This window comes from Bos indicus x Bos taurus, chromosome 1 (assembly GCF_003369695.1).
Source record: "Bos indicus x Bos taurus breed Angus x Brahman F1 hybrid chromosome 1, Bos_hybrid_MaternalHap_v2.0, whole genome shotgun sequence".
NCBI classification, from domain to species: Eukaryota; Metazoa; Chordata; class Mammalia; order Artiodactyla; family Bovidae; genus Bos; species Bos indicus x Bos taurus.
The window spans coordinates 110,643,048-110,664,956 of NC_040076.1; the positions used below are offsets into that span (position 1 = coordinate 110,643,048).

At 39.5% G+C, this 21,909-nt stretch overlaps 1 protein-coding gene across 2 annotated transcripts in view; it reads right to left on the minus strand.

Moving 5' to 3' along the window:
- The window catches only part of KCNAB1 (potassium voltage-gated channel subfamily A member regulatory beta subunit 1), a 450,729-nt gene that overhangs the window by 94,440 nt on the left and 334,380 nt on the right, over positions 1-21,909 (minus strand). The gene's annotated exons all lie outside the window — the stretch shown is intronic.

The following is a 21,909-nucleotide window of genomic DNA, read 5'->3' on the forward strand; positions in this document are numbered from 1 at the left end:
AAGGAACCCTCTCAGAGGTTCTTCCAGTCCCCACTTCCAAGCTGCAAGGGGTGACAGTTAAGCTTTTTCCTCTCTTATGATCTGCCCCTCCAGAATGGAAATTGCCATTCGGTTTTGGGGTGGGATAGAGGCAGTAGCTGCTGAGTGAGGTTCGGGAAGGCAAGCAGGAGAGGCATAACCAGTTGCCAAAGGGCTGCATGTGTAAAGCAAGAGAGAATCAGGCACTGAGTGGGCTATTGCCTCTCAGGTCTATAGTCACTCACTCATTCATAATTCTCTCCTTGACCCCCCTTTTTTTTTTTTGAGCTCTAACTACCTTCCAGGCAAAGTCATTGAACCCACATGCTCAGCATAGTGAGGTGATTGCCCTAGCTCCTCTGTTCCAAGAGCTCACTATTGACAACTGCTGTTCTTTAGTCGCTAAGTCGTTGTCTGACTCTTTGTGACCCTGTGGACTGCAGCCCACTAGGCTCCTCTGTCCATGGGGTTTTCCAGGCAAGAATACTGGAGTGGGTTACCCTTTCCTTCTCCAGGGGATCTTCCTGACTCAGGGATCAAACTCACATCTCCTGCACTGGCAGGAGGATTCTTTACCACTGAGTCACCTGGGAGCCCCTCACAGTTGACAATACTAGTTGACAAATGATATGATGAAGGCAGATACGAGGCAGGAGGGGAAGGAGTCCTCTACTCTGACTGGAGGGAGGTGGCCCTCAAGAAAGACTTCTGAGAAGAGGTTAAGTCTCAAAGGAAGTAGATGAACGAAGAAGGGAGGAACAGGCATTCCAGGTACAGGTAAGAGTGCAGGCAAGGCAGATGAGTAGAACACTTGAGTGGGCTGAGGAGCTGTGGCGTGGGCTTCTGCGCCAGGTGAGGGAACACGGCGTGGAGAGGGAGGGGTAACAGGAGGTGACTGGGCGCAGCTCATATTTGTGGGGGCAACAAAGAAATGTGGTTGGAAACTTATGTTTTGCAATAACAGGATAGCTACCATTTATGGAACATCTTCCAAATGCCAATAGTACACTGAGAAACATGTGTATGTTCATCACTATGAATTTTAACAAACTTACAAGGTAATTTTATTATCCCAATTTCCAGATGACGACTCTAGCAGCAACCAAACTAATACATGATACACTCAGGATTCCCCACATGTGCTGGGCTTCGAGGAGGATATCTTTCTCACTGCATTTTGCCACCTCATCAGTAACTTTCTAAAATTAATTGTGGTATTTGGATTCATACCCCCATAGAAGCATGTTGATGTAACTGTACCTTTTTTCTTCTTAAATCTCAGGGACTACACAAAGGGAGGATATATATTATTTTACTGGTACTCTCTCCATCCCCAGAGGTTGTAAATGGGAGGTTTACAGATTGCACTCGGTTTGCAGACTTGTTGTGCCCGGCAAGAACAATGTTGTCCCACTTGGAATTTTAATAAAAGTTACCAACCTTTTGATAATTTAGGAGATTAATCTGCTTAATCTTGGGAGATTTTTCTTTTAAATGTCTGACTTCTAGCTTCTGCTAATGACAGAGGGTCAGTGTCCCCACATAGCCAGCATGCCCTGAATCTGAGGGGCAATGTCCTCCCTGTTTATTCAAAGGTCATACACCTTTCTTTGTATTTTCAACACTGAGATCAAATGGCAGTTGTTATTTACTCCCACGTGTTTACTGCTATTTTTTAATTGCAAAATTTAGAGAAAAAGGGACTTGTGCATCTCCTAAAAAACAGAGTTCAGTATTTCAAGAAAAAATAAGGGTCCCTTTTTTGGTAGATGTGAAGAATTTCCAAGAAAATTCTTTGTTGTAAACAAAGAATGTTTACAACAGAAAAATTACAACTTAAGGCACCATAATAAAATAAGCCATGACTGGTATTATACAGAAAAGATGGGCATTTGGAAACTTGATGGACTGAAGAAATGGCAGTGTTTGTTTTGAATGAGAATAAAATAAAAGATCTGCTGTGAAGTGCAGTTCTCTATTAAGTGGAAAAATTGTCTGGGCAACGAAACCTTTTTACAGATAACACTTTTACAAAAGGGTTTCTTTTGAATGTAGCAGAAATTATGTGTCCAGAGTATAAACAAGCACTTGCAAATGTTCCTATAATCAGAAACATTTCTGCTCAGCATGTTGAAAATCTGGCTGAGAACTTTCAGGATAAGTTAAATTATTGGTGGCATTTTCTATTGCAGTAAATGAGCTCATATATATAAATAATAGCACACTATTAGCTATATTTATTTGTGATGCTCTGAGAATTTTGGAAGGGTTAAAGAATTTTTGAACAAGGAGGCTCTGCAAGGCAAAACATCAGAATTACTTTGTGATGAGAAGGGTCTCAGACCATTGGATATAGAAGGCAGTGTTCCAAATTGTGTTACTACAGATCGGGTTCTCACAGAGGGCAGGGCTAAGCTTGGACTCGTCAAGCAACAGATCTGAGGTGGCAGTATTTTGAAGGGGCACTAAGCAGAAGTCCATTAATTTCCTCATTTATCAGGAATGGCTTCGGGCTAAAAAGCTAAAAGGAAATAAGCCATGGATTTGGTAATTAATATCATGAATCAGCTATTCTTCTATATCTTGGAGAAAAATCAGGTCAGTGTTTGCTTAATGAATTTGCTGGCTTGTGCTGTGATCTTGGAGAGCATTTTTTTTTAACTGTTCATATCATCAAAGGAAGTAGTCCATATCCATTTAGCAGCAAAGATTGGCTCAAAGTTCCAAGCTTCTTGCTGACATTACACGTCTTCGACACCTTGTGGATAGTTTTCTATTGGGACATTCAGAATAATTTACACGAATACCTCATTTGCTTTTCTCAGTCCTGACAACATAGTCTTTGGAAAATTCATTTGTTAAAGAATAATTTGGTTCACTCTTTCAACATTGCAGTCAGTTCCCAGATATGAAAATGGTGACCTGAAATTTAATTTCCAAAATGGGACCTTTGAATACTGGATTTCATGCTTTAAGAAAACAAACCAGCATTATTTAGCTTGTTGTTGCTCAGTTGCTGTGTTGTGTCCAACTCTTGGTGACCCCGTAGACTGCAGCATGCCAGGCTTCCTGGTTCTTCACTACCTCCTGGAGTTTGCTCAGATTCATGTGCACTGAGTCTGCGATGCCATCCAACCATCTCATCCTCGGTCTCCCCCTTCTCCTTTGCCTTCAATCTTTCCCAGCATCAGGGTCTTTTCCAATGAGTCGGCTCTTTGCATCAGGTGGCCAAAGTATTAGAGCTTCAGCTTTAGCATGAGTCCTTCCAATTCAGGATTGATTTCCTTTACTATCAACAGATTTGACCTCCCTGCAGTCCAACGGACTCTCAAGAGTCTTCTCCAGGACCAGAATTCGAAAGCATCAATTCTTCAGCTTATTCAGCTTCAATCAGTTCAGTTTAGTCACTCAGTCATATCTGACTCTTTGCGACCCCATGAATCGCAGCATGCCAGGCCTCCCTGTCCATCACCAACTCTCGGAGTTCACCCAAACTCTTGTGCATCAAGTCAGTGATGCCATCCAGCCATCTCATCCTCTGTCATCCCCTTCTCCTCCTGCCCCCAATCCCTCCCAGCAGAAGGGTCTTTTCCAGTGAGTCAGCTCTTCGCATGAGGTGGCCAGAATATTGGAGTTTCAGCCTCAGCATCAGTCCTTCCAATGAGCACCCAGGACTGGTCTCCTTTAGGATGGATTGGTTGGATCTCCTTGCAGTCCAAGAGACTCTCAAGAGTCTTCTCCAGCACCACAGTTCAAAAGCATCAATTCTTCGGCGCTCAGCTTTCTTCACAGTCCCACTCTCACATCCATACATGACCACTGGAAAAACCATAGCCTTGACTAGATGGACCTTTGTTGGCAAAGTAATATCTCTGCTTTTTAATATGCTATCTAGGTTGGTCATAACTTTCCTTCCAAGGACTAAGTGTCTTTTAATTTCATGGCTGCAATCACCATCTGCAGTGATTTTGGAGCCCCCAAAAATAAAGTCTGACACTATTTCCACTGTTTCCTCATCTATTTCCCATGAAGTGATGGGACCAGATGCCATGATTGTAGTTTTCTGAATGGTGAGCTTTAAGTCAGCTTTTTCACTCTCCTCTTTCACTTTCATCAAGAGACTTTTTAGTTCCTCTTCACTTTCTGCCATACCTTTCTTAATTTTTGGTAGTATAAATGAAGGGCTATGAAGTTACCAAACTCTACTACAAAATGGCATTGAATACCATGGCAACATTGAAAGCTAGAATAGTATTTCCATCTTGGAGGATATAACCCTCCTTATAAGAACCTAGCCATGTTAGGAAAATCTTATGTTTAGGAGCAGTTTTATTCCAAAATTAATCTGAAAAAAATTACCAACCCTAGTTTACATATTTAAGGCTTCGTACCATACATTACAGTAAATAGACCTGGCTGACATTTTAGTACAGAAGAAAAGACATCAGGTTTCTGATTCCAAGACAGAGCAGTAATGAATTATAAGATATCAATAATAATAAATGTTTTTTCTTTTTCAGTTTTAGTTTAAATTTTTAAATATAAAATAAAATATAGATATTATACACACACACACACACACACACACACACACACATACATAGCCACATCATAATGTAGTAAAAATGAAGAATCTGGTTCCATTTTGGGGATTCTGTTGTTCCGCCATTCAGCTTATTTTATTTAGGTAGGCTACCTCCCTGACCTTTTAGACATTTGCTATTTATTTCTTTTATAGTTATTTGTTTACAAACTTTAAATCTTTTACTAGCGAGTAAGCTATTTGAGGTATAGGGCTTTATTTCATTTATCTTCTTATCTCTACAGTCCTGGAATAAAACAGTCCTTGGAAAATGGTTGATAATTATCTGGTTAAATAGAATTGAATTGGCTTTTTGGCTATCATCAATGTACAAAGTACTGGGATAGTTTCCCACCAAATAAACATGTATATTTTGATTTATATAAATATGAAAAATGCTCATCAACAGTCTTCAGTTCTTTTTTTTTTTTTTTTTCAAGATAAATTCTTTTTTTTTTTTACTTTACAATTTGTATTGGTTTTGCCATACATCAACATGAATCCGCCACGGGTTCATGTTGTTCCCCATCCTGAACCCCCCTCCCACCTCCCTCCCCGTACCATCCTTCTGGGTCATCCCAGTGCACCAGCCCCAAGCATCCTGTGTCATGCATCAAACCTGGACTGGTGATTCGTTTCATATATGATATTATACATGTTTCAATGCCATTCTCCCAAATCATCCCACCCTCTCCCTCTCCCACAGAGTCCAAAAGACTGTTCTATACATCTGTGTCTCTTTTGCTGTCTTGCATACAGGGTTATCATTACCATCTTTCTAAATTCCATATACATGCATTAGTATGCTGTATTGGTGTTTTTCTTTCTGCTTACTTCACTCTGTATAATAGTCTCCAGTTTCATCCACCTCATTAGAACTGATTCAAATGTATTATTTTTAATGGCTGAGTAATACTCCATTGTGTATATGTACCACAGCTTTCTTATCCATTCGTCTGCTGATGGACATCTAGGTTGCTTCCATGTCCTGGCTATTATGAACAGTGCTGCGATGAACATTGGGGTACACATGTCTCTTTCAATTCTGGTTTCCTTGGTGTGTCAGTCTTCAGTTCTAACCCCTGTGTGATTGATGTGTTTCTACTCACCCCTGAACCTACACAGCTGTGCCCTCTCCTGGAGAAGGGCAGGGGAAAGTCCTTGTCCCTGGCTGCAAGGCTTCCTGTGGATTGGAGGGGCACAGTATAGGCAGGGTCCACCACCAACCACGAGGGAGAGCTGACACTTACAAATAGGTGTATTCCCCCAGGATGGAGAAGGACTGAGTGGCAGTTTTTCAGACAGGAAAACTCTACTTGTGTGATTTTATTTCTACTACCCCTCTTCACAAGATCTAAGGTGGTTTATTACTTAATACAATTCTCAAAAACTTCTGTGGCAGTTTCCTTGATCATTTTTCTGCCTCTAATGAGAACATGCCTTCTTGAGACCTAGGATGGCATATGATTATTTCACTGTGATGTTTCAAATTAGTGAGATGCTATTTAGAAGATCATTTTACTTAACTGACACTTGTTGTTTCTAACTTGCTTAAAGCAGAGGAAGTATAAAGAGAACTTTGAACTGTTATTGTGTCTTCTGATGAAATTCCTTCGTGTACAAAGGAATATATGCTTTGAAAACCTCTATTTGAGGCCCTTGGCATATACCTACCCGAGCATAGAAAATGATCAGTGAAATGTAAAAGACAATGAAAACTGGCTTTATACACACATGCAGGCACACACACACACACCCCTCTATCTTTGGTTACTTAATTACCTTGTTGGTGGTTTACTGGGTAATTGCTAAGCATAAGGAAACACGCTTATCATTTAAATGATCTCCTTGCTTATATGAAGAAATATTTAGATATTCAGAAGTAGTAACATTTGGGTCTTTTTTCAAAATCCACTTTCTTTGTGAGCCTTATCTGGTCATCCATGTAGAATCTCAACACCCACCCCCTGACAGTTTAACTGCCATATCCCTACAGGTAGGCTACCTCCTTGGCCCTTTAACATCTCACATCACTTGGGTGCAATTATCATAACCAGCAAACTAACACTGCTACAGTACTAGTAACTAGACTACAGACCTTTGAATTTCATTGTCCTTTTTTTCTGTTCCAGGATCCTATACAGGACACAACATTGCATTAAGTTTTCACGTCTTCTTAGTGTCCTCTGTTGTGTCTTTCCTTGTCTGTCTTTCATAATCTTGACATTGATCAAGTATTTGATAGAATGTCCCTCAATTTGGGTTTAGATCATCTGTTGGATCATAGAAAAAGCAAGAGAATTCCAGAAAAACATCTACTTCTGCTTCATTGACTACACTAAAGCCTTTGACTGTGTGGATCACAACAAACTGTGGAAAATTCTGAAAGACATGGGAATACCAGACCACCTGACCTGCCTCCTGAGAAATCTGTATGCAGGTCAAGAAGCAACAGTTAGAACCGGGAATGGAACAACTGACTGGTTCCAAATTGGGAAAGGAGAACATTAAAGCTGTATATTGTCACCCTGCTTATGTAACTTATATGCAGAGTAACTCATGCAAAATTCCAGGCTAGAGGAAGGACAAGCTGGAGTCAAGACAGCCAGGAAAAATATCAATAACCTCAGATATGCAGATGACACCATCCTTATGGCAGAAAGCGAAGAGGAGCTAAAGAGCCTCCTGATGAAAGTGAAAGAGGAGAGTGAAAAAAGCTGGCTTTAAGCTCAACATTAAAAAAAAATGGAGATCATGGCATCCAGTCCCATCACTGCCTGCCAAATAGATGGGGAAACAGTGGAAACAGTAAGAGACTTTATTTTCTTGGGCTCCAAAATCACCACAGATGGTTACTGCAGCCATGAGATTAAAAGACGCTTACTCCTTGGAAGAAAAGCTACGACCAACCTAGACAGCATATTAAAAAGCAGAGACATTACTTTGCTGACAAAGGTCCATATAGTCAAAGCTATGGTTTTTCTAGTAGTTATGTATGGATGTGAGAGTTGAGCTGTGAAGAAAGCTGAGCGCCGAGGAATTGATGCTTTTGAACTGTGGTGTTGGAGAAGAGTCTTGAGAGTTCCTTGGACTGCAAGGAGATTCAACCTGTCCATCCTAAAGGAAATCAACCCTGAATATTCATTGGAAGGACTGATGCTGAAGCTGAAACTCCAATACTTTGGCCACCTGCTGTGAAGAACTAACACACTGAAAAACTCCCTGATGCTGGGAAAGATTGATGGTAGGAGGGGAAGGGGACGACAGAGGATGAGATGGTTGGATTGCATCACTGACGCAATGGACATGAGTTTAAGCAGGCTCTGGGAGTTGGTGATGGACAGGGAAGCCTGGCATGCTGCAATCCATGGGGTCACAAAGAGTCAGACATGACTGAGCGACTGAACTAAACTGAACTGAGGGTTATAGATTTGGTGGCTTCTATTTCTATACTGCAGTTTGACTTGCTTATGTTTTGGATATATTCAAGAAGGCAATATAAAAATACAATTATAATATTTATTATATCAAAACTAACTTTTCTTCATTCTTTTATTCAACAAGTCCACTATTTGAGTCTACTCTGTGCCAGACATTGTACTTAAATTATAAGGATACAACAGTGAGAATATTATTTCTCCCATAATGGAGGAGCAGATTTAAGAGGCAAGACAAAATAATGAGAAAAACAAGCTAAATATATGGTGTTTATTTATGAATGTTAATTTCATAAATAAAATATGAAATGTGTAAGTTGACTGATGAGTGTTAAAGAGAGTCATGTTTATAAGGTGGGATTTGGTAGCTAAAATGTCAGGGGGTGGGTGTTGAGATTCTACATGGGGTGACCAGATAATGCTCACAAAGACAGTGGCTTTTGAAAAAAGACCCAAAGAAAGTTAAGGAGCTAGTTAGGAAGCTACCTGAGGAAGAACATTCCAGCAGAGGGGAACAATGTGGAGGGGGCTTATTTGGTATGTTCAAGGTCAATGAGGAGACCAATGGCCAGAGAAGAGAAGATGAGATCTGTGGGGTGATGGGCAACAGATTGCATGGAGTGATCTTGATCATAAGAAGGACTTTGGAGAGGAGTTTTGAATAGAGAAGTGACACAGTCTGATTCTATGAAAAGGAACCTGTGCTGTGGTGTTGAGAGCTCACATCTGAGATTGAGACACCAGCACCAGTGAGGAGGCTATCATGATCAATCTAGGTGAGATGTGAAGGTGGTTTGGTCTGAGTGCTGGAAATGAGGATGGTCAGAAGTGCTTGAGTTTTTGATAGATTTTGAAGGAGAGGTGATAGGATTTGCTGATTAAAGGGATGTAGTGTGAGAGAAGGTGAGACTTCAAGGACAACATCAAGGTCAGAACCAGGGGAGAATGCAGAGCCAATTCAATGCACTGCATTCTGGATTTAACAATTTTTAAGTCTGGCAAATAGAGCACACATTGATTCCAGGTTAATGCAGTGAAAGCTGACCAAATGGTTGAGAGGTGTTTAATCTAGAGGTGTTTAGAGTTATTCGTCTGTTACATCACTGAAGGATTTAAGGTTGGCAATGCAAACTGCAGCTGTCACTGAACTTAGACTTACATGCTGCACAAAATTAGTGTTCACTATCTCATTCGAATAGAATTATTTCCAGAGAGAGGTAGAACTGGGGGTGGGAGTGTCCCCCAAATTTCATGGAAAGCAGGAAGCAGAATCTAAGTCCAAGCCAGGGCTGATTTGGAGGATGAGACGACAAGCTGTTGGCCTCCTATACCAGGGCCAGGGCATTTCCTGTGTGCATTTCCCCTCTGAGCGATGGGCAGAGTCTTCTGAGAGTGGAACCCTTCCCCATGTCTTTAGATCCAAATTCTATTTATTCTTCAGGACCCAGAATTTCAGCTTCAGAGTCCAGTGCTGCTAGACTTCCTTAACACCTCCTCTCCTCTAGATCTCTGTTGCATTAACTCCATGACCCCAGGAAAGTCCCAACCTCTGGATTTCAAGTTTCATCACACACAAAATTTGGGACCTTAACCTTTCTTCATTACTATGATTTCGTGATTCTGCGTCTGGGCTTTGAAGGGAGAAGAACTCATCCCATTCAACTACTCTGAACAAAGTATTATTACCACACCAACCATATCACATTGTAACTACATGGTTTTTTTTTTTTTTTCACATATGACACCCCCACCAGATTGTTCTGAGGGCAGCGATCAAGTTTAATCTAAGTGTTTAATTCTAGCCACTGAAGTGAAGACTGACACATAGTAGGTACTTAATAATCATTCACTGAATCAGTAAACAAACACTTTAAAAACTCAGGCATCCAGCCCTGAAAGAAATGTCTCGAACATGAGAACATGTGCAGCATGTTGGTTCTTTCCCTGATTCACTATCTTGGATCAGAGGTTTTCAAGCCTGGCTGCCTATTTGAATATCCTGGGGGAGCTTTCAATGGTTCTACTGACCTAGTCCCTCGACAGACCAGTTCATCAGAGTCTCTGGGAACAGGACCCCAGCATCAGAATTTTTAAAAGATCCTCAGATAATCCTAATTGCACCCAGGGTTGAAGACCATCATTTTATTTTTTTAAAAAAATTTATTCATGTATAGTTAATTTACAATGCTATGTTAATTTCTGTTGTACAGCAAGGTGACTCAGTTATACACAGAAATATTTTTTCGTATTCTTTTCCATTATGGTTTATCATAGGATATTGAATGTAGTTCCCTGTGCTATATATTAGGATCTTGTTACTTATCCATCCCATATATAATGGTTTGTATCTGCTAATCCCAAACTCCCAAACCTTCTCTCCCCAACCCTCATTCCAAACTGGCAGCCACAAGTCTGGTCTCTATGTTTCTGAGTCTGTTTCTGTTTCATAGATATGTTCATTTATGTCATATTTCAGATTCCACACATAAGTGAAATCATACAGTATTTGTCTTTCTCTTTTTAACTTACTTTGCTTAGTATGATCATATCTAGGTTTATCAATGTTGCTGTAAATGGTGTTATTTCATTATTTTAAATGGCTGTGTAATATTCCACTCCAGTCCATTCCATTCCACACACACACACATGTGCGCGCATGTGCATATATATATATATATATATATATAATACCACACTTTCTTTATCCATTCATCTGTTGATGGACATTTAGGTTGTTTTAATGTCTTGGTTATTGTAAACAGTACTGCTATGAACATAGGGGTGCATGTATCTTTTTGAATTATAGTTTTGTCTGGATATATGTCCAGGAGTAGGATTGCTGGATCATTTGGCAACTCTATTTTTAGTTTTTTGATGAACCTCCATACTGTTTTCCATAGTGACTGCACCAATTTACATTCCCACCAACAGTGTAAGAGGGTTCCCTTTTCTCCACACCCTCTCCATCATTTACTATTTGTAGATTTTTAAATGATAGCCATTCAGACCAGTGTGAGGTGGTAACTCATTGTAGATTTGATTTGCATTTTTCTGATAATTAGTGATGATGAGAATCTTTTCACGTGCCTATTGGCCATCTGTATGTCTTTGGAGAAATATCTATTTAGGTCTTCAGTTCATTTATCAACTGGGTTTTTTTTTTATTGAATTATAGGAGTTGTTTATATGTTTTGGAAATTAAGCCCTTGTTGGTCTTTTCATTTGCAAATATTTTCTCCCAGTCCAAAATGAAAATGTCTTTTCATTTTGTTTATGGTTTCCTTCGCTGTGCAAAAACTTTGCACAAAACCTAAGTTTGATTAAGTCCCACTTGTTTATTTTTGCCTTTATTTCTATTGCCTTGGGTCACTGACCTAAGAAAACATTGGTGCAATTTAAGTCAGAGAATGTCTTGCCTATGGTCTCTTCTAGGTTAAGTTACTTGTCCAAAGTCCATAAATCAGTAACTGGTGGAGTTGGAGTCAGGATTTAACCAACTTCCCACTGTTAATCGCAATATGGTATGGAAAAAATGCTGCTCTCCATTAAAAAGAATACATTTGAATCAGTTCTAATGAGGTGGATGAAACTGGAGCCTATTATACAGAGTGAAGTAAGCCAGAAAGAAAAACACCAATACAGCATACTAATGCATGTATATGGAATTTAGAAAGATGGTAATGATAACTCTGTATGCAAGACAGCAAAAGAGACACAGATGTATAGATCAGTCTTATGGACTCTATGGGAGAGGGAGAGGGTGGGGAGATTTGGGAGAATGGCATTGAAACATGTATAATATGATGTATGAAACAAGTCGCCAGTCTAGGTTTGATGCACGATACTGGATGCTTGGGGCTGGTGCACTGGGACGACCCAGAGGGAGGGTATGGGGAGGGAGGAGGGAGGAGGGTTCAGGATGGGGAACACAGGTATACCTGTGGCAGATTCACTTCCATATTTGGCAAAACTAATACAATATTGTAAAGTTTAAAAATAAAATTTAAAAAAAATCTGATAAAAAAATAAAACGATTAAAAAAAAGAAGAAGAAAGAATGCTGCTCTTTTAATAAGCTGGGTGAAGTGAGTTCATTTGATGGAGGATCAAAACAAACAGAATGCAGATACCCTAGAAATCTGGCCTGAGAGGAAGTCTCAGAAAATGGGCCTGAGATGTACAGAGAGGTAACAGAGATGAAGAATTGGCTTTTGCCTTTGGTGTCCTCTTAAAGGGCATGGAATACAGCTGTCTTCCTACTGGTAAGGCAGCAGAGTGAATGGCTAAGTAGCAAAGCAATGTTCTGAGCAGCCCCGTTGTGGTCATGGTAGATAAACTGGATGAAGACCTATGTCTGGGCATGTGGGACACAGCTCAAGGCCCTATCTTTTTCAAATGGTACAGACAAAGCATTCTTTGTTGTTCTGGTTTGCATCTGCAGATGTTCTCTACCAAGCCTGGCCTTTATTTTTGGATCCAAGCTGCAGCCTGGTCTCTCATTTTTGGCTTTCAGTGTATTGCTAATGAGCATCTGGCCTGGGATAACAGAAGTGATGACAGCCTAGCCTTTACATTTTTACTCTGGTTACCTTTTCTTGCAAGAGCCAATAATACTATTTAAGGTCTGAGCAGGGAGGGGGGAGATGAAGGGCTGCTTTCACATCTGTACTTTATAAAAGAGCTTGAAATAGCAAGGCAACTAGGTGAGGAAGTGGTAATGTCCACAGAGAACAAAAGAGGGCTCTCAAGGCAGGGGACATGTACTTTAAGAAGTATTCTCATTCACAGGCAGCTCTGCAAGATCGGAAGAACTCCACATATAGACAGATGAGGAAGTGAAGTGGTAGAAAAATGACTTTCCACAGTTGGTTAGTGGTGGGGTACCCAAGGGCATGGTTTTTCCTCAGCCTCATGCTATCTTCTGGTGATGACTTCCCCATCTCCCCTGTGTATCCTGGTTCCAGCCAAATGGTATGGTCTAGTGTTTGCTCTGAATGCTCTGAAACCAAACAATATCTTGCTTTCATGAATCTTGCGACATTCCTCTCTCTGCCAAATGCTTCCTTACTGAATCTTCCTTATGGTAAGCTTTACATTTATTTCTGCCCCCAAACTTCCTCTAATGGATGAAGAACAGGCCACTCCCATGGGCCATCTCCCTGCTCCCAGATTCTCCCAACTCCATCTGAGGACATTTTAATCTTGTCTTCCCATGTGACCTCATGCGTAGAGCCATTCTGGACTTTAAGCTCTCAAACACTTAAGAACTTCAGAGCCAGGGCTGAGAGCTGAACCATAAGGAGCTGTAGTTGTCAATGAAGGAATTCTTGGGTATATCCTTGAGAGTATGAGTGTACCATATAGAGTACACAGGGGCAGAGTGTACCAATGGACAAGGCAGAGGGGAGCCTAATCTTAGCTTAGGCATGGTTGGGATAAGGCTGGGTCTTCTAGAAAGGTCTGTGGACCTTCTAATACGTGTCTGAAGGCTGGAGGTTTTGAGGGTTAAATGGCTAGGATTGACATTACATCCTTCATGATCCTTATAGAGAATGTACAAATATTTGATGTTTTCCTTCTTTCTTTGATTTAAAGTACTTTTAAGTGCCAAGGGATGCTGCTAGCTTCATTTTAAGATTTGTTTCAAAACAAATCTGCCTGGAACCGTTTTGTTCAGTTTCTCCATTAATCTGACCAGTAAAGTTTAAAGACAGGGCAGTAGTGACGGGAGTAGGATGAAGGATGGTGGGGCAAGAAGTTTAGAAGACGCGGTTTTGTTCTATAAAGCAGGAGCTGCTGTGCACACAGCATAGGAACGAAATTTCAGTGCCTTAAACTTTCCCCCAGAAAACAGTGACCCACTCCCCGCATTAAGATGTTAGAATTAATGATACATAATAATGTAAATCCATGGCTAAAGCTCCTTACATTTTCTCATGTGGGTGTGACTCCCAAATGAATTGATTTAGCACCTTGAGCCTGTTAGGAAATTCTTAAATAAAATAAAACCAGAAGTTCTTTGATGGGTTTTTCTTCCTAGGGAGTTTTACTCCTCTGTCCACACTATTGAAATGAATATTATTACTTTTATAATAAGAAGCAAAAGTTATTAAAAAAAAAACTCTTATTGCTTTATTGGGAAATCCATTCATAAACGAAGATTCTAACAAATTATAGCTCTTCCTATTTCCTGAACATGGAAAAGAGGCAGTGTTTATATTTTGTTAGTATATTGCCCAAGGTTCCTTGGTCAACTTCTCATATCTTTTTGTTCTAATATTTACATGTTGAAAATTATTTCTTACAACAAAGTTTCCAGGGTACTTATAACCAGCACACATCATTAATGTGCCTTGTTCATTCTGTTCTTTTGGAAGCAGTTGTATAAGAAACGGGTGGTGCTGGGAAAACTGGACAGCTGGACATGTAAAAGAACAAAATTAGAACATATTCTCACACCATATACAAAAATAAACTCGAAATGGGCTAAAGACCTAAATGTAAGACCAGAAACCATAAAACTCCTAGAAGAAAACATAGGCAGAACACTCTGTGACATAAGTTGTAGCAATATTTTTTTGGATCTGTCTCTTCAGGCAAAGAAAACAAAAGCAAAAATAAATAAGGGAACCTAACTAAACTTAAAAGCATTTACACAGCAAAGGGAACCATCAACAAAATGAAAAGATAACATACAGAATGGGAGAAAATATCCGCAAATGATATGACAGATAAGGGGTTAATATCCAAAATATATAATCAGTTTATACAACTCAATATTAAAAAACACACACACACAAAAAACAAATAGCCTGACTAAAAAATGGGCAGAAAACCCAAACAGATATTTTCCCAAAGAAGACATACAGATGGCCAATAGGCCCGTGAAAAGATGCTCAGCATCACTAATCATCAGGGAAATACAAATTGAAACCACAACGAGATGTCACTTCATACCTGTCAGAATCACTGTGTGTGTGTGCCTAGTCACTCGATTGAGTCAGACTCTTTGTGACCCCATGGACTGTAATCTGCCAGGCTCCTCTGTCTATGGGGATTCTCCAGGCAAGAATATTGGAGTGGGGTACCATCTTCTTCTCCAGGGGATCTTCCCAACCCAGGATCAAACCCAGGTATTGCACATTGTAGGCAGATTCTTTATCAGCTGGGCTACCAGAGAAGCCCCCCTCAGAATGACATCACCAAATAAATAATAAATGTTGGCAAGGATGTGGAAAAAAGAGAACCCTAGTACATGGTTGGTGAAAATGTAAATTGGTATATCCACTGTGGAAAACAGAACATAGGTTCCTCAAAAAACAAAAACTAGAACTAACATATTATCCAACAATTCCACTCCTGAGTATATATCCAAAGTAAATGAAAACAATAATTCAGAAAGATACATGCACCCCAATGTTATGAGCAGCATTATTTATAAGAGCCAAGATATGGAAGCAAAGTTAAGTGTTCATCAACAAATGAATGGACAAAGATGTGGTATATATACGTGTGTACACACACACACACACACACACACACACTGGAATACTATTCAGCCATGAAAAAGAATGAAATTTTGCGATTTGCAGCAACACGGATAAACTTGGAGGGCATTACGCTGAGTTAAATAAGTTAGACAGAGAAACACAAACGCTGTATGCTATCACTTATATGTGGAACCTAAAAAATAAGATAAACAAGTGAATATAACAAAACAGAAACAGACATAGAGAATGAACTAGTGGTTACCAGTGGGGAGGGAGAAAAAAGGAGGGGAGCAAGATAGGGGTAGGGGATTAAAGTACAAACCAGTATATATAAAATAAATAAGCTAAAGGATATATTTTATAGAGCAGGGAATATAGTCAATATTTTATAATGATTTTAAATGGAGTATAGTCTAGAAAAATATTGAATCACTATGCTATATACCTGAAACCAATATAATATAATAAATCAACTATAATTAAAGAAATGTACAGAATAACACAGGTGAAATAACACAGTGTTGAAATAAAATTAGATACTACAGGACACTAGGGCTAAGTGGTAATTTCTGTTTTTTTAAACAAACTGAAATAGTTTCAATGTTTTATTCTGAAGTGGGATCTATCATTAAGGTTGAAAGCATATATATACATTTATATATTTTTCTTTTTCTGTGAACTCCTAGCATGGGACCTGGAATACAGCAATACATACTTTTATTCTTTGCTTTATACCTTGCCTTTCCATAGTAAGTTACTATGAATATGAACTCTCTGGAAAAGTGCTGCTGTCAAGGTTTGAAAGCCAAGGTGACCTCCGTTATACTTACTTTTGTCTCTAAAAAGTTCATGGCAAATTTTTATCTTTGTGCAGGGATACATTTCTTTGATAGTTCAGTGAGTTATTCTCCCCCAAACAGTAATAATTTTGAGTTACTGTGGTGTTCATTAAAAAATGTGTGTTCATAGGACTATCAGGATATGTTAGGAAATACATTTTAATTCCATAGTGAGGCAAAGAAACTCTCTTAGTGAAAATAAGATAGGGATAATATACTGTGAAAAAGAATGAAAAAAAATTTTATAACAGTCCTTTCAAATTCTCCCTCTTGTGTTGTAAGTTTCATGATGTTCATAGCATTAAGTATCACTAACAAAAACTCAAAGTTGGACTATAATACAAAGTGTTCACAAACTTTTTGACTAAGAATTTTTGAAATGTAGAGAAATTAAAACTGAGGAAATAAATAAGGGATAATTTAGCAAAATCCTTAAGATTTTTAAAAAGTTCTCAAACCTATTACATTCAAATTAACCCAGTTCCCATGCTTCCCTGTAGATTTATGAATTTACATATAAAGATTAGTTTATTTTATGCATACTTGATGGTTTCCAGTTGTTAATGATTTCAGCTTCTTCTTTTAAATCTATAACATCCTTTTCCTAATGAAAAATGTATAGCCGTATCAAGCAGATGAAGTATTTTAGCATTTTCCATGGAACTATGCATGAAAATTTTTATGCAGTGACTCTCTATTTCTAACTAAGCTACAGAGATCTTCCTTTTTCAGTAATTGTATGTAGAAATTTATCACATTAAATAAGAAAATGCACAAGCAATACTAAATCATGAAACCATGATTGTATATCTTAAGTTTTAGGAGATCCCATTTAATCCAAACTCTACATAGAGTCGCTTACCTTTGAAAGGATATTTTGTACTATACTGAGAGTATAATAGTATGCTGAGAGTATAGTACTATCTTGAGAGTATGCTATACTGTTGTATGGAAGAAGTCCAGAAGAGCTCCTGGCAGTGTCACCTGGACACTGGTGCTCCCATCCAGGCTTTGGCATTGAGGAAATGGCAGTATTATAACCACACAGTCCCAACTTTAGAGGTATGGAATGAAATTTCCTAATGTACTGTACAGAAAGCTATCTTGAGATTTAGGTAATCAGAAGCATCAAGGAATATAAAAATTACATTTCTGCATCAACAATACTTAATGAGAACAATCCAGTTCTCAAACACAGAGGACAGGCTACCCTGAGACATTTTCAAAACAATTAACATCTTAGGATAATCTTTGTATCCCTAGAAACTACATAGAGCCTGGTACATGAGAAGGGTTTATTAAGTGTTTCATGAATGAATGAATTCAAGAACAGCAGAGAAGTGATCATACTAGTAGTAATGTTTGATGAACTCTTTTACTGCCTGATGATTTTCTTTTCATTTATTCCATTGCTTGGAAATGAGTAAATCTGAATAAATTTATCTGTGGCCCTTACATGAGTTTGTGGCTTGGGTATCCATCAGCTACCACATGGGTATACACAATGACAGAATATTCTGAAGGGTGGCTGGCACATTGGCCTGGGTCTCAGGAGTCATTATGGTAGAAGACCACTTGCATTTTCCATCTTAAAGCAGTGCTGGTATTTATTTCTCCTTCTGCCAGCACCAGGAGTCCTGGTTTTAGGAAGCTAGGGTGGCTGTGTCCAGAAGAAACTCCTGGGGCAGCAAAGATAACCTCCTGAAGACTCTCCATCTTCGACCATTTTGTGATTAGTCAAGAACTTTAGGGATCACCCACCATGAAGAATTAGAACTCTCTATCAACGAGGTAAGAAAAAGAGTACCTAACTGAGGAGAAGAATGTGGTACCCAGTGGTCTGGTGTGTCCAACCCCTCATGATTTCTGAAGACTGGGTAGAGAGCTCAGCCTGCCTTCCACAAGCACAGGGTGTTTCTCTGTCCTGCTCATCACGGCCTCTCCAACACCTCAGACAGGTTTGAGTTGTGCAGATCAACTCTCTCGCATGTCTTACTCACTGCCTTCTAAAATTAATTCTCTTATATTTAAAAAAAATCATAAAGGATAGGCATTTTCATTTTCTTTCCGATACACATGAGGTTGAGTATGTCTGTGGCTAAATAGATTGGCCTTTGAGACTTGACTCATCTCTAAAATAGATACTGATACTTACTCCAGTGTTGTTGTGAGAACAAAATGAGATGATGATGGAATACTTTTTCTATAACTTACATTGTGCCAGGCACTGTGCTACATACTTTATAGACACAATATCATTTGGAACTCACAACCATTCTGATTTGAGTTTATTTACTGGCGGTGGGGGTGCGAGGGAGGTGACAGCTGAGATATAAGCCCAGGCAGACAAACTTCACAGTCCATGCTCGTAATGATTTCAATAGCATACACCAAGTGTCTAGAACAGTACTGCACATACAATAGGTGCTCACTAAATGTTACTTTCCTTCTTATCTTCTAAAGAGATACTATTTGAAGCAAAAGAAGTTCCATAGGAAGATAAATGACCTTTCCAGAGGTGGTAGTGAAAACCAAAGTCAACATTGGAATGTATGAATTCTTAGTCTACCCATCTCAACAAATCTCAAAAACTTTACTATTTATTATATTATAGATCATTTGAAATGACACCTGGAGAGTGATGAGTGGCCTAAAACATTGAAAATGCTGTGAAATTCTGAATTTTAATAGACTAAAGCTAAATGAAACATAAACACCTTTCCCTTTTCGCTGGGCACCAAAAGCGGCACCCACCCTGCTCTCTGGTTGTGCGTCCTGCATGCTGCCTGGGAATCGAAATCTCTTAGGTGCTCAAAGTTTCCAAGGTGGACTTGGCCATCTGATGAGCAAGTAACTTGGGTGGGGAGCCAGGAAGCAGAGTTTGTTGATGCCAGCTATCCTCAACTCTGGCCCACTTAGTAGGACTACCTGGGAGCTTGATGTCATGCTCCCCCTGAAGATTCTAGTCTGGTTGATCTGAAGAAGGGCCCAGACAAGTATTTTTAAAAGGTCCCAGCTGACTTTATAATGATGGCCAGAGTTGTGACCTGGTCATTGAAATGGACTCAAGCCCTCTGCAAGCTCCCAGTTCGATGGGAAACCGAGTGGTAGGAAAAGAGACATTAAGTACTGACCCTGCAGAGGGTAAAAAAGAGTTCAGTAAAGGAGGTGGAAGTTGGTCATGACCTCAAACTGGAGATGGTAATGCCTTGCAGAGTCTTCAGCCCTGACCACACAAATGATTACAGACTTTCAAGATGCGCTCTTGGTGCTTTGCCTTTCATTTTTATTAGCACTATTAACCTTCTGCAAAAATCTCAGTGGAAGTAAATGACTGCAACAAAAATAGCTTAGTGGCAACAAAAAAGAGCATCAGCAGTCTTGTTTTCTGGGACAAGATTACAAGGGCCACCAATCCTGAAAGAATAAGATGCCAGTGAGACACATTGGTTTGGTGGGGTCAGGGCAGAATTTCTCCCACTAGTGCTATATAAAATGATTAATTCATTATAGAAAGTCAAAAGCTGAACTAAAGCCTAGTCAGAGATGGGCTATGAGATCATTATACTGTTCCTACAAATTTTATTACCTCTAGACAACTCGATTTTTCAAGACTATGGCCCCTATATCCAAAAGAAATACAAAGCTCATTTCAAAGAAAAACATAAATGCATTTCCAATATTCTGTGTCCCTGTTCCCCTCTCTTATCAGAGTGAGTTGAGAGTCCACTGTCTTTTCCCTGTGTCTCCAGTAGGTCAATTGGAAGATCAACACAGAAGCCACCACAGTGCCTGAATAGAGTGCCCAAACTTCTTAAAGTCACACTGGTATGGAAATTACAGACATTCAGCACATCCTGGATATTGTAAGCTCTCAAGTATAAAACTCAGAAAATGTAGGCAATGACTATTAGAAGAAATGGTATATGGTGATGAAGTGGAAATAGAAGACCACAAAAGTGCCATGAAATACAGAACTGAACTCGAACACAAGAGAACTTGGGTAGAAGTGTGCCTCATTTGTATTTCAAATATATGCATTAAAGGCCAGGTCACAAGTCCTCACATGCTACAAGCTCTCACTCTTGCAGATTTTGTTTAGTGACATCCCTACACACTCTGTCCTCAGACTCTTTACCTTCTTCCAATCCATCTATTCTATCTTCAATTTCATCCTTAACCAGGGAGATTAGGATGGCTACATGACATGTTTCATCATTTAGAAGATTCTTTTGCCCTATTCTCAGCTCCATTACTTCACTATTCCTTTATTTCACCTGCCTGGCAAAAATTTACATTAGATGAATCTGACTGTCCAGCTACTCATCACCTATAACCAAGATGCTAAGCTGTGCTGAAGAACATCACAAACTGCAGCCATGCATTGTAAACTCTTGGTCTACAGTAATTATACATAGAGTCCACCAATCCTCTGGCTCTTAACTCTGCCTATTTAGTTTTCAAACCTGCCCTATTTGTCTCAACCTCAGTCCTACCTCCTCTTCCTTTAATGTCACCAGATAAACCTACCTCCTGCTTCACAGAGAACATAAAAGAAATGAACTGTAAACCCCTCCACTTCCTGCTACCTAATTTGCCAAACTACCCATAGCAGATGGGACTGGGGTCTTGCCCATTTTCTTCTGGGCTTCCAGCTGCTTCCGGTATTTGAATGGCCTACCTTCCTCACCCTCAGGTGGGTGTGCACTCCACACTGGTACCAAGTTAAGGGAACACAAACTAAGACAACACCCATCCTTTCCTCCCTCTTCCTGTCCCTGTGGAAGAGGGTCCCTTCATCTTTCCAAGCCTGTTTCTTGCAGGCCCATCCCTGGCTCCTTCTCAGGGCCCCCACTCCACTGATTACATCTCTCATTGCTGCATCTTATCTTTGCTTGAATTCTACTTTGTTTCATTAATTTACACCCACATTTCACTTCTTTTTTCTTCATATTTGTCTGATTTTTATTTTCCCATTAAAATTTTTTCCATTTATCTCTGTTATTTTCCTTAAAGAAGGTATCTAGGAAAATTTTTTACCCAATCTTTGAAACTTAGTACCCTTACACCTATGTTAGTTCTTTTCTTCAGATACTTTATTTTATACTTAAAAAAACAAACAAACAAAACACTTCCTTATACATTTTCTTTACCAGTTTTTGCTAATTTGGTCAAGCCTCATCTACTTCACAGCCCCCCTAGGTATTCTGCACAGGCTCTGTAGAAGCCCACAGTGATGAACTGGGCTCACAGTTAGTGGGCAATTAACTGACTGTTACAGTTAATCTTCTGTAAAAGTGAGAATATCTGAGTCATTTGCAGCTTGCCTCCTTGCCTATATTCCCAAGCCTCTCTAAATTCCTGTCTGCAGTGTAACCACAGCAACTAGAATGGGCTTCTTACGATGCATCTGGACAAACAACACCTTGAAATATTTCAGTGACTTCTCAACACAAAACAAATAAATTCCAAGCTTCATGGCATGGTTTCCAATATTCTTCATAATCTTCCCAAAGTCATCTCTCATCACGTTCTCTCCCTAGT